Genomic DNA, 15,752 nt, shown 5'->3' on the forward strand with positions numbered 1-15,752 from the left:
GTTATGCTTGTCAATACATAATTTATAACAATTCAAAAAATTATGTTATTTGAGCCTGTAATTTGGTCTGTGAGTCTTTCTGTTCCTTAGCCCCTGGGATAGCCTGCCGGGTAGTGTAAGTGGAGGCTAACATTTCATCAAGGTAATTTCCCACCGTGACAGTCCCTATCGATATTAATTTCTGTCATTTTCCAATGGCAGGAGGTTTAAGCTCTTCGAAGATAGCAACAAATTTTTCTACTTTTCTACTGCCCTCTGTATCAACCAGAGTTGGACACATGATAAACACTTAACAAATATTCATTGATGGATTCCCTGCCCCCCCGCCCGCCCTCCCAGTATCAAGAAGGCAAGATGTGAGAATGATGGTGTTACTAGTTTTATTGAACCATATTCGGTTTTACAGGTATGTTTCCAGTTCCTAAAGCATGTAATTTTGAAACAGTAGTATTTTCTTTCATGTATAGCATTCCAAACAATTACTGAGTGATGTGTGTGTGTGTCTGTGCACAGGCATTTGTGTGTTGGGTAAGCTGGGGGGAGATGTGCGGAGTAGGGGAGTCCCTGCATGGCACAAACAGTTAATATGCTCAGTTGCTAAACCAAAGTTTGGAGGTTCAAGCCCACCCAGAGGTGCTTAGGAAGAAAGGCCTCGTGGTCTACTTCCAAAAAATCAGTCATCGAAAGCCTTATGGAGTGCATTTCTACTCTGACACATGTGAGGTTGCTATGAGTCAGGATCAACACCATAGCAACTGGTGGTGGTAGTGGTTGGAAGTGGGAGGGGAGAGCTGAGGAGAGAAACTAACATTTACGGTGCAGTTACTCTATGATGTGACTGCCTATCACTGCGCCAGAGTATTTGCATACATTACATCATATAATTCTTGATAACAATGATTCTCAAACTTCAGCGTACTGGAAGGCTTTTAAAGTACACATTCCTGGCCATCGTCCTCAGAGTTTCTGATTCAGTAGGTCTTGAGTGGGTCCCAAGAATTTGGATTTCAAAAGTACCATGTGATGGTGATGCTGTTGACCTAGGGCCACCCTTTGAGAACTACTTTATTATAACAACTCTGTGAAGTAGGCATTATACTACAGAGAAGAAAACAGACAGGTAAATTTCTCAAATTCATACAAATAATCAGTTGGGAAGTTGAAATTTGAACCCAGGCCTTTCTGGATTCAAATGCCAAGTAGGGGTGATGGGAAAGAGAATCACATGATTGGTTTCCTTGACTTCCAGGGAGAAAAAAGTGACATGCTGTGGGGTCTTGAGCAGTCCTCTGTGGAGACAGATGTAGAGTCTGCAAATTCACAACGAGGCTCTTGACATGTACTAAATCCAGTTCAAGTGCTATTGAGTCACTACTGTCATCTTCTATACTCCTTATATAGCCTAAATGGTCATATGCCCAAATCTAAATCCTTACCTTTAGCTTTGCTACATTTCCCGTCTACCCTCAGATATTTACATCTTGTTTTCTGTGAAGGTTAGTTCAATGGGGACCCAACGTAATTTTGGTTCAGCATAAAAACCTTGTACACAAGTTCACTTTATAAAAACAGTTTTTGCCACCCTAATATCAAGAGTTTTTTGTCACTTGCTTTGCAAGTAAAACCTGACTATTAAGAATCACTTTGAATAGCCCCAACATTGATATTAAGAAGATAAATATCAACTTATATTTGTATAGACCTTTATAGTTTTGAAATTGTTTAAGTATCTATATCCTCCTTATTCTGATATTCTCCCAAATTGCTTGAAAATATCATTTTTTGTTTAGATTTGGTAATCGGTGTATAATTATATACTTAAATTTTACTGTATGTATACATATATGTATGTATGATCAAAGCCAAGGAGGTTAATCACAATTAAAAATTTTATTCCCAGCTACTTTTTTTTTACTTTTGCTATCTCATCACATTTAAACATCTCCACCAATTCACTTCAAGCAATGACTTATAAACTTGTTGAGACAATAATAGTAATTAAGTATCCTTTTTCTTTTTTTCAGGATAATACAAAAAATTAAATGATGTGTCGAAGATACTACTAAAGGTACTCCACCTCCGGTTACAGTCTCTGCATTCAAGATTTGTAGAAATTTTTCCAAATAATATTCAAATCTTCCCACAATCTCTCTGTTTAAAGATTATCATCTTTGAAATAATTTGAGTGACTACTTTACAATCTAAAAATTGATAAACAAGTCCCTATTTTCATAACTGTGAAGTAATCGCTAATTTTATTAAGTCCCCTAAATCTGTTCTATTACCAGTTTTCCTCATTTTAAGATGTCAATAATATGGAAACGTTTTAATAATATGAGAGAACATTTAATTATATCATTTTCTTATCAACACACCAAAGTCATTTAAAGATGATTATATTGGCCATTTCCAGTTGGCAGGAGGTTTTTTCACTAAAGGCTCCCATGGTTTCCACTGTACCATTTTTCTCGCCAGACTTAGTTTATTTTCAGCCTGAAAGATCTCTTCTTCAATTTGTCCACTCTGAAATTGGTCTTCTAATTTTTTTTTAAATCTGGTTCCATGTTGACCTTACTCAGCTTCTCATTTGTAATGTCTTTCGTATACTTTCTGTGTCCTGCATTTTTAGGCATTTGCTGAAGAACATCAAGGATCTTTGTGTGTAATACTTTTTTTTTAACTTTTTTTTTATTAACTTTTATTGAGCTTCAAGTGAACGTTTACAAATCAAGTCAGACTGTCACATATAAGTTTATATACACCTTACTCTGTTCTCCCACTTGCTCTCCCCCTAATGAGTCAGCCCTTCCAGTCTCTCCTTTTGTGACAATTTTGCCAGCTTCCAACTCTCTCTATCCTCCCATTCCCCCTCCAGACAGGAGATGCCAACACAGTCTCAAGTGTCCACCTGATACAAATAGCTCACTCTTCATCAGCATCTCTCTCCTACCCACTGTCCAGTCCCTTTCATGTCTGATGAGTTGTCTTCGGGAATGGTTCCTGTCCTGGGCCAACAGAAGGTTTGGGGACCATGACCGCCAGGATTCCTATAGTCTCAGTCAGACCATTAAGTATGGTCTTTTTATGAGAATTTGGGGTCTGCATCCCACTGATCTCCTGCTCCCTCAGGGGTTCTCTGTTGTGCTCCCTGTCAGGGCAGTCATCGGTTGTGGCCGGGCACCAACTAGTTCTTCTGGTTTCAGGATGATGTAGGTCTCTGGTTCATGTGGCCCTTTCTGTCTCTTGGGCTCTTAGTTATCGTGTGACCTTGGTGTTCTTCATTCTCCTTTGCTCCAGGTGGGTTGAGACCAATTGATTCATCTTAGATGGCTGCTTGTTAGCATTTAAGACCCCAGACGCCACATTTCAAAGTGGGATGCAGAATGTTTTCATAATAGAATTATTTTGCCAATTGACTTAGAAGTCCCCTTAAACCATGGTCCCTAAACCCCCGCCCTTGCTCCACTGACCTTTGAAGCATTCAGTTATTCCCGGAAACTTCTTTGCTTTTGGTCCAGTCCAGTTGAGCTGACCTTCCATGTATTGAGTATTGTCCTTCCCTTCACCTAAAGTAGTTCTTATCTACTAATTAATCAGCAAAAAACCCTCTCCCACCCCCCCTCCCTCCCCCCCTCATAACCACAAAAGTATGTGTTTTTCTCAGTTTATACTGTTTCTCAAGATCTTATAATAGTGGTCTTATACAATATTTGTCCTTTTGCCTCTGACTCATTTCGCTCAGCATAATGCCTTCCAGGTCCCTCCATGTTATGAAATGTTTCACAGATTCGTCACTGTTCTTTATCGATGCGTAGTATTCCATTGTGTGAATATACCATAATTTATTTAACCATTCATCCGTTGATGGACACCTTGGTTGCTTCCAGCTTTTTGCTATTGTAAACAGAGCTGCAATAAACATGGGTGTGCATATATCTGTTTGTGTGAAGGCTCTTATTTCTCTAGGGTATATTCCGAGGAGTGGGATTTCTGGGTTGTATGGAAGTACTATTTCTAACTGTTTAAGATAACGCCAGATAGATTTCCAAAGTGGTTGTACCATTTTACATTCCCACCAGCAGTGTGTAAGAGTTCCAATCTCTCCGCAGCCTCTCCAACATTTATTATTTTGTGTTTTTTGGATTAATGCCAGCCTTGTTGGAGTGAGATGGAATCTCATCATAGTTTTAATTTGCATTTCTCTAATGGCTAATGATCGAGAGCATTTTCTCATGTATCTTTTAGCTGCCTGAATATCTTCTTTAGTGAAGTGCGTGTTCATATCCTTTGCCCACTTCTTGATTGGGTTGTTTGTCTTTTTGTGGTTGAGTTTTGACAGAATCATATAGATTTTAGAGTTCAGGCGCTGGTCTGAGATGTCGTAGCTGAAAATTCTTTCCCAATCTGTAGGTGGTCTTTTTACTCTTTTGGTGAAGTCTTTAGATGAGTATAGGTGTTTGATTTTTAGGAGCTCCCAGTTATCTGGTTTCTCTTTGTCATTTTTGGTAATGTTTTGTATTCTGTTTATGCCTTGTATTAGGGCTCCTAAGGTTGTCCCTATTTTTTCTTCCATGATCTTTATCGTTTTGGTCTTTATGTTTAGGTCTTTGATCCACTTGGAGTTAGTTTTTGTGCATGGTGTGAGGTATGGGTCCTGTTTCATTTTTTTGCAAATGGATATCCAGTTATGCCAGCACCATTTGTTAAAAAGACTATCTTTTCCCCAATTAACTGACACTGGGCCTTTGTCAAATATCAGCTGCTCATATGTGGATGGATTTATATCTGGGTTCTCAATTCTGTTCTATTGGTCTATGTGTCTGTTTTTGTACCAGTACCAGGCTGTTTTGACTACTGTGGCTGTATAATAGGTTCTGAAATCAGGTAGAGTGAGGCCTCCCACTTTCTTCTTCTTTTTCAGTAATGCTTTGCTTATCTGAGGCTTCTTTCCCTTCCATATGAAGTTGGTGATTTGTTTCTCCATCACATTAAAAAATAACATTGGAATTTGGATCGGAAGTGCATTGTATGTATAGATGGCTTTTGGTAGAATAGACATTTTTACTACGGTAAGTCTTCCTATCCATGAGCAAGGTATGTTTTTCCACTTAAGTAGGTCCTTTTTAGTTTCTTGTAGTAGTACTTTGTAGTTTTCTTTGTATAGGTCTTTTACATCTTTGGTAAGATTTATTCCTAAGTATTTTATCTTCTTGGTGGCTACTGTGACTGGTATTGATTTGGTGATTTCCTCTTCGATGTTCTTTTTGTTGATGTAGAGGAATCCAAGTGATTTTTGTATGTTTATCTTATAACCTGAGACTCTGCCAGACTCTTCTATTAGTTTCAGTAGTTTTCTGGAGGATTCCTTAGGGTTTTCTGTGTATAAGATCATGTCATCTGCAAATAGAGATAATTTGACTTCCTCTTTGCCAATCCGGATGCCCTTTATTTCTTTGTCTAGCCTAATTGCTCTGGCTAGGACCTCTAGCACAATGTTGAATAAGAGCGGTGATAAAGGCATCCTTGTCTGGTTCCCGTTCTCAAGGGAAATGCTTTCAGGCTCTCTCCATTTAGAGTGATGTTGGCTGTTGGTTTGTATAGATGCCCTTTATTATGTTGAGAAATTTTCCTTCGATTCCTATTTTGGTGAGAGTTTTTATCATAAATGGGTGTTAGACTTTGTCAAATGCCTTTTCCACATCAATTGATAAGATCATGTGGCTTTTGTCTTTTGTTTTATTTATATGGTGGATTACATTAATGGTTTTTCTAATATTAAACCAGCCTTGCATACCTGGTATAAATCCCACTTGGTCATGGTGGATTAATTTTTTGATATGTTGTTGAATTCTATTGGCTAGAATTTTGTTGAGGATATTTGCATCTATGTTCATGAGGGATATAGGTCTGTAATTTTCTTTTTTTGTGATGTCTTTACCTGGTTTTGGTATCAGGGAAATGGTGGCTTCATAGAATGAGTTAGGTAGTATTCCGTCATTTTCTATGCTTTGAAATACCTTTAGTAGTAGTGATGTTAACTCTTCTCTGAAAGTTTGGTAGAACTCTGCAGTGAAGCCAACGGGCCAGGGCTTTTTTTGGGGGGGAGTTTTTTGATTACCGTTTCAATCTCTTTTTTTGTTATGGGTCTATTTAGTTGTTCTACTTCTGATTGTGTTAGTTTAGGTAGGTGGTGTTTTTCCAGGAATTCATCCATTTCTTCTAGGTTTGCAAATTTCTTAGAGTACAATTTTTCGTAATAATCTGATATGATTCTTTTAATTTCAGTTGGGTCTGTTGTGATGTGGCCCATCTCGTTTCTTATTTGGGTTATTTGTTTCCTTTCCTGTATTTCTTTAGTCAGTCTGGCCAATGGTTTATCAATTTTGTTAATTTTTTCGAAGAACCAGCTTTTAGCTTTGTTAATTCCTTCAATTGTTTTTCTGTTCTCTTTTTTTTTAATTCATTTAGTTCAGCTCTAATTTTTATTATTTGTTTTCTTCTGGTGCCTGATGGATTCTTTTGTTGCTCACTTTCTATTTGTTCAAGTTGTAGGGACTGTTCTCTAATTTTGGCTCTTTCTTCTTTTTGGATGTGTGCATTTATCGATATAAATTGGCCTCTGAGCACTGCTTTTGCTGTGTCCCAGAGGTTTTGATAGGAAGTATTTTCATTCTCATTGCATTCTATGAATTTCCTTATTCCCTCTTTAATGTCTTCTGTAACCCAGTCTTTTTTCAGGAGGGTATTGTTCAGTTTCCAAGTATTTGATTTCTTTTCCTTAATTTTTCTGTTACTGATTTCCACTTTTATGGCCTTGTGGTCTGGGAAGATGCTTTGTAATATTTCGATGTTTTGGATTCTGCAAAGGTTTGTTTTATGACCTAATATGTGGTCTATTCTAGAGAATGTTCCATGTGTGCTAGAAAAAAAAGTATACTTTGCAGCAGCTGGGTGGAGAGTTCTGTATAAGTCAATGAGGTCAAGTTGGTTGATTGTTGTAATTAGGTCTTCCTTGTCTCTATTGAGCTTCTTACTGGATGTCCTGTCCTTCTCCGAAAGTGGTATGTTGAAGTCTCCTACTATGATTGTGGAGGTGTCTATCTCACTTTTCAGTTCTGTTAAAATTTGATTTATGTATCTTGCAGCCCTGTCACTGGGTGCATAAATATTTAATATGGTTATATGTTCGTGATCAATTGTCCCTTTTATCATTATGTAGTGTCCTTCTTTATCCTTTTTGGTGGATTTAAGTTTAAAGTCTATTTTGTCAGAAATTAATATTGCTACTCCTCTTCTTTTTTGCTTATTGTTTGCTTGATAGATTTTTTTCCATCCTTTGAGTTTTAGTTTGTTTGTGTCTCTAAGTCTAAGGTGTGTCTCTTGTAGGCAGCATATAGATGGATCGTGTTTCTTTATCCAGTTCGAGACTCTCTGTCTCTTTATTGGTGCATTTAGTCCATTTACATTCAGTGTAATTATAGATAAGTATGTGTTTAGTGTTGTCATTTTGATGCGTTTTTATGTGTGTTGTTGACAATTTCAATTTTCCACTTACTTTTTTGTGCCGAGACGTTTGTCTTTGTAAATTGTGTTTTCCTCATTTTCATAGTGTTTGACTTTATGTTTGCTGAGTCGTTAAACGTTTTTCTTGGTTTTTATTTTGAGTTATGGAGTTGTTATACCTTTTTGTGATTACCTTAATTTTTACCCCTATATTTCTAAGTAAAAACCTAACTTGTATTGTCCTATATCACCTTGTATCACTCTCCATCTGGCAGTTCTATGCCTCCTGTATTTAGTCCCTCTTTTTGATTATTGTGATCTTTTACATATTGACTTCAATGATTCCCTGTTTTGAGCATTTTTTTTAATTCATTTTAATTTGTTTTTGCGATTTCCCTATTTGAGTTGATATCAGGATATTCTGTTCTGTGACCTTGTGTTGTGCTGGTATCTGATATTATTGGTTTTCTGACCAAACAATTTCCTTTAGTATTTCTTGTAGCTTTGGTTTGGTTTTTGCAAATTCTCGAAGCTTGTGTTTATCTGTAAATATCTTAATTTTGCCTTCATATTTCAGAGAGAGTTTTGCTGGATATATGATCCTTGGCTGGCAGTTTTTCTCCTTCAGTGTTCTGTATATGTCATCCCATTCCCTTCTTGCCTGCATGGTTTCTGCTGAGTAGTCTGAACTTATTCTTATTGATTTTCCCTTGAAGGAGACCTTTCTTTTATCCCTGGCTGCTTTTAAAATTTTCTCTTTATCTTTGTTTTTGGCAAGTTTGATGATAATATGTCTTGGTGTTTTTCTTTTTGGATCAGTCTTAAATGGGGTTCGATGAGCATCTTGGATAGATATCCTTTCGTCTTTCACGATGTCAGGGAAGTTTTCTGTCAGCAGATCTTCAACGATTTTCTCTGTGTTTTCTGTTATCCCTCCTTGTTCTGGGACTCCAATTACACACAAATTATCCTTCTTGATAGAGTCCCACATGATTCTTAGGGTTTCTTCATTTTTTTTAATTCTTTTATCTGATTTTTTTCCAGCTATGTTGGTGTTAATTCCCTGGTCCTCCAGATTTCCCAGTCTGCATTCTAATTGCTCGAGTCTGCTCCTCTGACTTCCTATTGCGTTGTCTAATTCTGTAATTTTTTTGTTAATCTTTTGGATTTCTGCATGCTGTCTCTCTATGGATTCTTGCAACTTATTAATTTTTCCACTATGTTCTTGTATAATCTTTTTGAGTTCTTCAACTGTTTTATCAGTGTGTTCCTTGGCTTTTTCTGCAGATTGCCTTATTTCATTTCTGAGGTCATCCCTGATGTCTTGAAGCATTCTGTAAATTAGTTTTTTATATTCTGTATCTGATAATTCCAGGATCGTATTTTCATTTGGGAAAGATTTTGATTCTTTTGTTTGGGGGGTTGTAGAAGCAGTCATGGTCTGCTTCTTTATGTGGTTTGATATCGACTGCTGTCTCCAAGCCATCACTAAGATATTGTAGTGATTTATTCTATATTTGCTCACTGAGTCTTATCTTGTTTTGTTTTCTTTCAGTATACATGGATGGGCTACTAGATTGTGCTGTCTTGATTGTTGTAGCCCTTGACTGTGCATAATACTTTTAGTCTCTCGTGTGGGCCCTCACATACAGCCAGTCTCACAAGGCCAGTAGTCTTCTTCAGCAGCCTCGCCATGACAGAGCAGATGAGCCGACGGTGCGCAGCCCTCTGCTTGAAAATATTATTAATAACCCCAATTTACAGATAATATCATAAAATTGAGATGGGATAAGAAACTTGCCTGATATTTCCAGACACATTCTAGGTACTCAATAAATATTTGCTAAGTGAATAAAAATGAAACATCTAATAAATGACTAGAATAGGCCTCAAATCTATAACATTATCTTCATTGCCAATGGCTTTCTATACACATTTTTTAAACCTTAAATCTTTCCACAGAGAAGTATCTTGTAAAGTTCTTCTTTTCTTTTTCTCCTATCCAAATATGCATTATTTATTGAGCTCTTCTCACGTGGTAATAATATCACAAATACTATCCTATTTAATCTTTAAAGTAAGGTTAGGATTTAATCGTACTGAATCCTGTGAGGTGGATGTTATTATTCCCATTCTAAAAATAAGAAAGGTCCCAATTGAGGGACATTCTATAAAATAATTGGCCTATTCTCTTCAAAATGTCAACATCATAAAATACAAAGAAAGACAGGAACTATTCCAGATGAAGGCAAACTAAAAACAGATGAAAATTAAATGCAATGTATGCTCCTGGACTAGATCCTGGCACGGAATTTTTTTTTTTTTAAGTACTGTTAAAACAAAAATCATATTAAGCCAATAGTAGAAATTGATTGAAGTTTATTTAATATATGATTTGCAAATCAGGGTAACATTTCGACTAAACACCCAGTGTCCTTGAGTAGATTCCGCTTTTTGACTAGAGAGTCAAAAATGTTCCAAAGATGAGAACTTCTAAAATTCTTATACCAAATCTTACCAGCATTGCCATGGGAAAAGGGCCGGAACAGAACTGATAAACAATTGTAGTCAGGAAGAATTTCATATGGCATTGTCTTAAAGAACAATTAAAATAATTACTGATTTACCCTAAAACATAGCTCTAGTCTAATCTTTGGAGTCTTTGTTTCCTGAAATTGGCTGAATTCTTCAAAAGAGCATAATGCCCAAGGCAAAATGGTCTTACTCGATTATGTAGACCATTGTTTGACTCAAAGGTAACTTTTTAGCTTTAAGGCTCAAGGTTCAAAAGTGTGCAAGAGTTCCAAAACTCAGGTGCCTGGCATGCCTAGGGTGGCTGGCTCAGGCATAGGCCTGACTCCATTTTGTGACTTCTGCTTCTGCATTCCTGAGATTGTAACCTTGACTTCTTCACATGCATATGACCTTGGGCCTTTGGCTGGGTGGAACTAGAGACCCTGGGCCCCTATCAATCATCTTGTGACCCCCTTTCAAGCACATACTTCTACAATTATGTGAGTGTACCCAACCCCCTTAACCCACATGTAGTCTCTTAACCAATCCCAACCAAAGCCCAGCTTCAAGATATCCTGACTTTCAATTTACTGATTGCTCACCTATCAATCAGAATATTGTAAGCTTGTAAGCTAGGTTCCTAATATAACCCTATACCTATGCCTGTATGCCTGCACCTTTTTGGAGCACTGGTTTTCATTTTGTGAGATCCAACACATCGCCGGCTCAAGCTGCCTTTGCTCTCAATAAATCTCTTTATTTTCATTTTAAACAGAGTATGCATTGTCACTTGACGACAAAAGGACACCTAAAGGCAAATGGCCTGAGTGGGTCATCCCAGCTTCATGGACCCAGAAATCTAGATCCCAAGAGAGTTAAAATGGTTTCTCACTACAAAGGACATTATTGGGACAATTGGTGTATTTGGAATACGAGCTGTTGATTAAAAAAAGTATTGCATCAATGTTAAATTTCTCAAATTTGGTAACTGAGTTATGGTTGTGTAAGAGAATATCCTTGTTCTTAGGAAATATACACTGAAATATTAAGGGGTAAATAGGCATGCAGATGGAGCCTGCTCTCTAATGGTCCAGAAAAAAGAGACACACACACAGAAAATAATAAAGCAAATATGCAAAATGTTAAAAATTGGTGATTCTGGGTAAAGGGTATATGGAAGTTCTTTGCATTCTTCTTGCTACTTTCTGTAAGTTTGAAACTTTTTCCAAATTAAAAGGAAAATAACAGCAATAACCCTGATGATAATAAAGCTCAGCAAGATTAAGACCTGTAAAAGGACATTTCTCATTCATCCCAATGACCTGTCACGCTCCTATAACTAACCCCTCTCGCCACTCTAATACTGTTCTCCCATTGAGGTTCCTCCATGGTGCTCCAAGCCCTGGAGCTGAGGGTGTTCTACCGTACTCCATGACAGGGTGACCAACCTTCCCAGTTCTCCTGGAACTGTCCCAGTTTTAGCACTGAAAGTCCCACGTTCTAGGAAGCCCTCGATCCCAGGCAAACCAGGACAGTGGGTTCCCTTACCCCAAGATTAAGCTTTGCCATGTTTATTGTTGGTGAAAAGTTACTAAAAACAAAATATACTCCCAACCCAGAAAACCTCTCCACAAATATAGAAAAGAAAGAAAAGTTTTACTATTGAATAAACATTAAACCTGAATGTGATGCATCACAGGTGTTATGGATTGAATTGTATCCTCCCAAAATACGTGTTGTAAATCCTTACCCCTATACCTGTGAATGTAATCCCATTTGGGAACAGTTTTCTTTGTTATGTTAACCAGGCCATATCAGTATAGGATGTGTCCTGAACCAATCACTTTTAAGGTTAAAAAAAAAAAAAGATTAGGCACAGAAGCAAGGAAGCACAGATGGGGGAAGATAAATGCCATGCCACATGAAGATTGCCATGGAACCAAGGAATAGAAGCTGAAAAGAGACAAGGACTTGACAGAGAGAGAAAACCTTCCCCTGGAGCCACTGTCCTGGGTCACAGTGGCTTCCCTAGAAACAGAACCTGAAATGGGAATTCCTGTTCAAGTGGCTTATTGAGCAAGTTCTCTTAGAAGAAAGGAAAGGAGGCAAGTAGCATAGGACTCCTTGGAAACTCTGTGGGGCAGTTCTGCTCTGTCCTATAGGGTCACTATGAGTCAGAATCGACTCGATGGCGCTGGGTTTTTTTTTGTAGGATAAGACAGCAGAAGAAAAGTTAAGAAAGAACGGGGTCTAGGCGAGAGGCTGATTTCAGCCTGATCCCCTGGGGAGCCTTGGAGCACACATACTACTACTACTACTCGTTGCCATCGAGTCGATTCCTACTCATTGCAACCCTATAGGACAGAATAGAACTGCCCCATAGAGTTTCCAAGGAGTGCCTGGTGGATTTGAACTGCCAACCTTTTGGTTAGTAGCCGTAACACTTAACCACTATGCCACCAGGGTTTCCATGGAGCACACATAGCACCACAGAATAGAGGTCCCCTTGAGACTGCAACCTTTTTACTCCCGGGTCAGTCAGTCATTGGCCAATGGCTACTTTTGGAAGGAGAGAGGGGCTTGATTTTCTGGGAGAAATGCCTCCCATTTGACTAAGGGCAATTCCCTGGAGAAGGCAGCAGCTAGGAGATGAGTGCATGAGCCAGGGGAAGAGGATCTGGGAGGGGCACCAATAGCATCTACTACACAGTGCTACTCTACTACACAGGGTAATTAATAGTATTAGGATATTAACCCAAGTCTCCCGGTGCTACAACCCATGGGGTATCGGTCCAGCTGCACATTGCACTATGAGATTAATTGTTATTAGTTGCCATGGAGTCAGCTCCAATTCATGGCCACCCCTTGTACAACAGACCAAAACATTTTCCCAGTCCTGCACCATCTTCACAGTTGTTGGTTTGCTCAAGTCCATTGTTGCAGCCACTATGTATTTTGAGCACCTTCTAACTTAGAAGGCTCATCTTTCAGCACTATATTGGACAATATTCTGTTGTGATTCATAGTGTTGTCATTGGCTAATTTTCAGAAGCAGATCACCAGGCCTTTTCTCCTACTCTGTGCTAGTCTGGAAGCTTCGATGAAACTTGTCCACCATGAGAGACTCTGCTGGTATTTGAAATACTGGTGGCATAGTTTACAGCATCACAGCAACACACAAACCATCACAGTACAATAACTGACAAATAGGTGGTAGATGAAATCAATATAGGGTCCTTACTAGACTGCAGATTTTTACTATGGGGCCCTATGGGATAGGACCTGAAGGATAGGAAGGGAACAGAGTAATAGCTGCGAGGTTCTAGTGAAGTAAGGGGAGGGAGATACTAGAAATAGAAAATAAACGTTAACCCTTTATTACCATTACTTATATTGATCAAGGAGACCCTGGTGGTGTAGTGGTTAAGTGTTACGGCTGCTAACCAAAAGGCTGGCAGTTGAAATCCACCAGGTGCTCCTTGGAAACTCTATGGGGCAGTTCTACTCTGTCCTATCGGGTTGTTATGAATCGGAATTGACTTGATGGCAGTGGGTTTGGTTTTTGGTTTATATTGATCAAAATGAGAAGTCCCATGTTCCAAGTCTGTGACTAGATGTTTTCTTCCTTATAGTCAGCCTTATTATTCATGTCTTCCATATTAGACATTTAATTTGCAAAACTGGTAACATGAGAAAAATGTTCACATTTGGGACAATCATCTTATTGGAAATGGGAGACAGGGTTTGTTGGGAAGGTTGCGTCTGGAAATGGTTCATACATCTTTCTCTCTTTAACATGCCTAACTCGATTTCAGATATTTTCACTGTCTTCCTTTCCCAAGCTCACTTTTAAGAAAGTGCTGAAATTAGTTACCCTTTGCTATAAAACCCCACCAACTTTTCATGTCCATTTTTCCCTTCTTCTGTGACCTCAGGATAATTAAGTGTCTTTTTTTCCCCCAGCAGAAATGTGAAGCATGTGGCGAGCCTGCTGGCCTATTTGCTGATTTATGGGTCAAGTCTCTAGTTATTACAGCCAAAATTTGAAAGTCTCTGATTAAGAAGCCCTGCTGATTTAAGGATCTCGCTAGAAATATGTGCATAATGAATTATCTACAGATAATAATTCAGATTGTCCCTGGGTGATTCATATCACCCACTTTCATTAAATTATCCATTTTCAGGAGGATATTCAGGTCTGCACAAAATAAGATGTAGGGACACAGCGAATATCATGGGGATTAACAGGAAACAGTTTTACTGGGGAAGAGCTTTTACTCCAAATTTAAAGCTCATTTTCCCAAGGTACTGAGTGTCTGTTGGGGGGCTCACAGAGATGCTTTTAAGAAAACTTTCTGTCCCACACATGCTTGAGCGCCTGGCTTATTTAAGATTTTTTTTTCTTCTTTTTGTGAAAAGGTAACCCTTCTCTTGTGAGTGGTTGATGGAGAGAAGCAGGATAAAAATAATCAAAATTATTTCTGAGAAAAAAAAATGGAAACAGCAGTCATCAAGGTCCATTTTTAGCAAGGCACATGGGCCTGACCAGGCCTTAGTAAAGAGACTGTGTCACCCTTAAATATGTGGGTTTATTTAACAATGGAACAAGTAGATATATAAAGAACAAGACTAAAAACTAAAAAAAAAAAAAAACTAGGTACTGAGAATTCAGAAAGACCTATTTTTCTTTTTTTTTCCAGGAATGAAGATTTTTTCCCCCCTCCCATCTCTCTCTTTTTATATAACAAAAGGAAGAAAAGAAAGCCTTCACAAAACACAGAGGCATTAGTATTCAAAACGGCAGATGCCAGATTCAGGAAACAGGTTTCCCTCAGAGTCCCTGCCCTCCTCCGCTAGTCCCACGGAGTGGGAATGGGGTGGAGGTGGCAGGTTTAAACTGGGACTAGCCCCATTTTCATCTGAAAACCCGATACGGTCTGCTCTTAAAGAACCTGGCTGGAAAAGTTGAGGGGGAGGAATTTAAAGTAAGCACACAAACCTTTTGGGAAGCTCGTTGATGCCTTCTGCTTCTCTTCCACATTTGGAGTTTTCAGGTTATTTTAAGGTTTTCAGACCTCAGGCAAGGTGATTTATTATTATCGGACCTTTATATAACTCTTTATTTTTGCAAAGTGCTTTACAGCCATTTTTCTCTCCTTAGTGCGTGCCAGGCCTTCTGTCTCCTGCCACCGTAATTGGTTTTGGGAGATGCGGCACTTCCTTTCCTAGGGAAAAGAAGATGCTCTTTCTGATACGAGGCTCTTTCTGAGTGTTTACCTTTGTTTCGCTTTTGCTTTCTTTCTTTTGAGCTCATTCCCTGCAGCCTCCTGTCACCTTCTGTTTCTCTGCTCTGCTTAGACCCAGACTCCTTTTTTATTCACCTCTATCCTCACTTTTTATCCTCACATCCCACAGAGCCCTTATTTTGGCCCCACAACCCCAGCTGGGTAACCCCAGCTGGATTATTCTCTCACCTCTGGGCTCCCATCGTCAAGAAACAGCTTGATGTGCACCCTTGGGACGGGGGCAGCTCCTCTCATGGGCACCCACTGTACACCCTGGATACCAGAGCATGGATTTAGAGACAAGCGCTCCATGCTTTGGTAACTTAAGAGACCAAAGTTACCGCCTCCACTTGGAACTACATATATCGAGGTCTTAAATGAACAGAAATTAGTATCCCATTCAGGAGTCCCTGCGTGGTGCAAATGGTTGATGTACTCGGCTGCTCACTG

General features: G+C 38.8%; 1 pseudogene; it reads right to left on the bottom strand.

Annotated features, from left to right (window-relative positions):
- Positions 1–1,207: 1,207 nt before the first annotated feature.
- LOC100671699 (NADH dehydrogenase [ubiquinone] 1 alpha subcomplex subunit 5-like) lies at positions 1,208–9,198 on the bottom strand (annotated as a pseudogene).
- Positions 9,199–15,752: the final 6,554 nt, after the last annotated feature.

Source organism: Loxodonta africana, chromosome X (assembly GCF_030014295.1).
Source record: "Loxodonta africana isolate mLoxAfr1 chromosome X, mLoxAfr1.hap2, whole genome shotgun sequence".
NCBI classification, from domain to species: Eukaryota; Metazoa; Chordata; class Mammalia; order Proboscidea; family Elephantidae; genus Loxodonta; species Loxodonta africana.